We start from the raw sequence: 5,345 nt of genomic DNA, 5'->3' as shown, positions 1-5,345 counted from the left end.
ACACAACACCTAGAAAGTGACCCCCACACACCTCGAAAGTGACCTCTACACAACACCTAGGAAGTGACCTCTACGCAACACCTAGAAAGTGACCCCACACACCTAGAAAGTGACCTCTACGCAACACCTAGAAAGTGACCCCCACACACCTAGAAAGTGACCACTACACAACACCTAGAAAGTGACCTCTACGCAACACCTAGAAAGTGACCCCACACACCTAGAAAGTGACCTCTACGCAACACCTAGAAAGTGACCCCCACACACCTAGAAAGTGACCTCTACACAACACCTAGAGAGTGACCCCCACACAACGCCTAGAAAGTGACCCCACACACCTAGAAAGTGACCTCTACGCAACACCTAGAAAGTGACCCCCACACACCTAGAAAGTGACCTCTATGCAACACCTAGAATGTGACCCCCACACAACAAGAAAGTGACCTCCACACATCACCTAGAAAGTGACCTCTACGCAACACCTAGAAAGTGACCTCCACACAACACCTAGAAAGTGACCTCTACACGACACCTAGAAAGTGACCTCCACACAACACCAAGAAAGTGACCCCCACACGACACCTAGAAATTGACCTCCACACACCTAGAAAGTGACCTCTACACGACACCTAGAAAGTGACCTCCACACAACACCAAGAAAGTGACCTCCACACACCTAGAAAGTGACATCTACACACCTAGAAAGTGACCTCTACACAACACCTAGAAAGTGACCTCTACACACCTAGAAAGTGACCTCTACACAACACCTAGAAAGTGACCTCCACACACCTAGAAAGTGACCTCTACGCAACACCTAGAAAGTGACCCCACACACCTAGAAAGTGACCTCTACGCAACACCTAGAAAGTGACCCCCACACAACACCTAGAAAGTGACCTCTACACGACACCTAGAAAGTGACCTCTACACACCTAGAATGTGACCACGACACACCTAGAAAGTGACCTCTACACACCTAGACAGTGACCTCTACGCAACACCTAGAAAGTGACCGCACACACCTAGAAAGTGACCTCTACGCAACACCTAGAAAGTGACCCCCACACACCTAGAAAGTGACCTCTACACAACACCTAGGAAGTGACCTCTACGCAACACCTAGACAGTGACCCCACACACCTAGAAAGTGACCTCTATGCAACACCTAGAAAGTGACCCCACACACCAAGAAAGTGACCTCGACGCAACACCTAGAAAGTGACCCCCACACACCTAGAAAGTGACCCCCACACACCTAGAAAGTGACCTCTACACAACACCTAGGAAGTGACCTCTACGCAACACCTAGAAAGTGACCCCACACACCTAGAAAGTGACCTCTATGCAACACCTAAAAAGTGACCCCCACACACCTAGAAAGTGACCTCTACACAACACCTAGAAAGTGACCCCCACACAACACCTAGAAAGTGACCCCACACATCTAGAAAGTGACCTCTACGCAACACCTAGAAAGTGACCCCCACACACCTAGAAAGTGACCTCTATGCAACACCTAGAATGTGACCCCCACACACCAAGAAAGTGACCTCCACACATCACCTAGAAAGTGACCTCTACGCAACACCTAGAAAGTGACCTCCACACAACACCTAGAAAGTGACCTCTACACGACACCTAGAAAGTGACCTCCACACAACACCAAGAAAGTGACCTCCACACACCTAGAAAGTGACATCTACACACCTAGAAAGTGACCTCTACACAACACCTAGAAAGTGACCTCTACACACCTAGAAAGTGACCTCTACACAACACCTAGAAAGTGACCTCCACACACCTAGAAAGTGACCTCTACGCAACACCTAGAAAGTGACCCCACACACCTAGAAAGTGACCTCTACGCAACACCTAGAAAGTGACCCCCACACAACACCTAGAAAGTGACCTCTACACGACACCTAGAAAGTGACCTCTACACACCTAGAATGTGACCACGACACACCTAGAAAGTGACCTCTACACACCTAGACAGTGACCTCTACGCAACACCTAGAAAGTGACCCCACACACCTAGAAAGTGACCTCTACGCAACACCTAGAAAGTGACCCCCACACACCTAGAAAGTGACCTCTACACAACACCTAGGAAGTGACCTCTACGCAACACCTAGACAGTGACCCCACACACCTATAAAGTGACCTCTATGCAACACCTAGAAAGTGACCCCACACACCTAGAAAGTGACCTCGACGCAACACCTAGAAAGTGACCCCCACACACCTAGAAAGTGACCCCCACACACCTAGAAAGTGACCTCTACCCAACACCTAGGAAGTGACCTCTACGCAACACCTAGAAAGTGACCCCACACACCTAGAAAGTGACCTCTATGCAACACCTAAAAAGTGACCCCACACACCTAGAAAGTGACCTCTACGCAACACCTAGAAAGTGACCCCCACACACCTAGAAAGTGACCTCTACACAACACCTAGAAAGTGACCCCCACACAACACCTAGAAAGTGACCCCACACACCTAGAAAGTGACCTCTACGCAACACCTAGAAAGTGACCCCCACACACCTAGAAAGTGACCTCTATGCAACACCTAGAATGTGACCCCCACACACCAAGAAAGTGACCTCCACACATCACCTAGAAAGTGACCTCTACGCAACACCTAGAAAGTGACCTCCACACAACACCTAGAAAGTGACCTCTACACAACACCTAGAAAGTGACCTCCACACAACACCAAGAAAGTGACCCCCACACGACACCTAGAAAGTGACCTCCACACAACACCTAGAAAGTGACCTCTACACGACACCTAGAAAGTGACCTCCACACAACACCAAGAAAGTGACCTCCACACACCTAGAAAGTGACCTCTACACACCTAGAAAGTGACCTCTACACAACACCTAGAAAGTGACCTCTACACAACACCTAGAAAGTGACCTCGACACACCTAGAAAGTGACCTCCACACACCTAGAAAGTGACCTCTACGCAACACCTAGAAAGTGACCCCACACACCTAGAAAGTGACCTCTATGCAACACCTAGAAAGTGACCCCCACACAACACCTAGAAAGTGACCTCTACACACCTAGAAAGTGACCTCTACACAACAGCTAGAAAGTGACCCCACACACCTAGAAAGTGACCTCTACGCAACACCTAGAAAGTGACCCCCACACAACACCTAGAAAGTGACCTCTACACGACACCTAGAAAGTGACCTCTACGCAACACCTAGAATGTGACCCCCACACACCAAGAAAGTGACCTCCACACATCACCTAGAAAGTGACCTCTACGCAACACCTAGAAAGTGACCCCCACACGACACCTAGAAAGTGACCTCTACACGACACCTAGAAAGTGACCTCTACACAACACCTAGAAAGTGACCTCTACACAACACCTTGAAAGTGACCTCCACACACCTAGAAAGTGACCTCTACACACCTAGAAAGTGACCTCTACACAACACCTAGAAAGTGACCTCTACACAACACCTAGAAAGTGACCTCTACACAACACCTAGAAAGTGACCTCTACACGACACCTAGAAAGTGACCTTTACACAACACCAAGAAAGTGACCTCCACACACCTAGAAAGTGACCTCCACACACCTAGAAAGTGACCTCTACACACCTAGAAAGTGACCTCTACACAACACCTAGAAAGTGACCTCTACACGACACCTAGAAAGTGACCTTTACACAACACCAAGAAAGTGACCTCCACACACCTAGAAAGTGACCTCTACACAACACCTAGAAAGTGACCTCTACACAACACCTAGAAAGTGACCTCTACACACCTAGAAAGTGACCTCCACACAACACCTAGAAAGTGACCTCTACACACCTAGAAAGTGACCTCTACACAACACCTAGAAAGTGACCTCTACACGACACCTAGAAAGTGACCCCCATACACCTAGAAAGTGACCTCCACACACCTAGAAAGTGACCTCTACACAACACCAAGAAAGTGACCTCAACACACCTAGAAAGTGACCTCCACACACCTAGAAAGTGACCTCTACACACCTAGAAAGTGACCTCTACACAACACCTAGAAAGTGACCTCTACACACCTAGAAAGTGACCTCGACACGACACCTAGAAAGTGACCTTTACACAACACCAAGAAAGTGACCTCCACACACCTAGAAAGTGACCTCCACACACCTAGAAAGTGACCTCTACACACCTAGAAAGTGACCTCTACACAACACCTAGAAAGTGACCCCCACACAACACCTAGAAAGTGACCTCTACACGACACCTAGAAAGTGACCTTTACACAACACCAAGAAAGTGACCTCCACACACCGAGATAGTGACCTCTACACACCTAGAAAGTGACCTCTACACAACACCTAGAAAGTGACCTCTACACAACACCTAGAAAGTGACCTCTACACAACACCTAGAAAGTGACCTCTACACAACACCTAGAAAGTGACCTCCACACAACACCTAGAAAGTGACCTCTACACACCTAGAAAGTGACCTCTACACAACACCTAGAAAGTGACCTCTACACAACACCTAGAAAGTGACCTCCACACAACACCTAGAAAGTGACCTCTACACAACACCTAGAAAGTGACCTCTACACAACACCTAGAAAGTGACCTCCACACAACACCTAGAAAGTGACCTCTACACACCTAGAAAGTGACCTCTACACAACACCTAGAAAGTGACCTCCACACAACACCTAGAAAGTGACCCCCACACACCTAGAAAGTGACCTCTACACAACACCTAGAAAGTGACCTCTACACAACACCTAGAAAGTGCCCTCTACACAACACCTAGAAAGTGACCTCTACACACCTAGAATGTGACCCCCACACACCAAGAAAGTGACCTCCACACATCACCTAGAAAGTGACCTCTACACAACACCTAGAAAGTGACCTCCACACAACACCTAGAAAGTGACCTCTTCACTTCCCAATCCAACACCCATTGTCTTTGTTTTTAAACTTTTAACATTTTTTTTACAGTGAAAGGAATCTGTTGTCTTGTTGACTGTGCAATAATTAACACTCACTCCTGCCTGTGACAACAGTCATAATTAACTCTGTCCAGATGCACTGTTCTGTTTGTTCTGTATTCGAATAATGTAAAATCACATCTACCTTTTTACAGGATCAGAGACAGAGTCAGGCCTGTCAGGGTGGTGACTCACTGAACAATATCAATGAACAAACCTGTTTATCTGCAGTCTATTTATATTACTCATTTGCTCCGCCCCTTTCTGGGCTGTGGTTTATAAAAAGTTGCTGCTGGAATCAGAAATGAAACTGAAAGGTTTTCACTGAACTCTGATCACCATTTTACTTGGAG

This window comes from Scyliorhinus torazame, chromosome 14, assembly GCF_047496885.1.
Source record: "Scyliorhinus torazame isolate Kashiwa2021f chromosome 14, sScyTor2.1, whole genome shotgun sequence".
Classification (NCBI taxonomy): domain Eukaryota; kingdom Metazoa; phylum Chordata; class Chondrichthyes; order Carcharhiniformes; family Scyliorhinidae; genus Scyliorhinus; species Scyliorhinus torazame.
Note: the sequence above shows the minus strand (reverse complement) of the source record.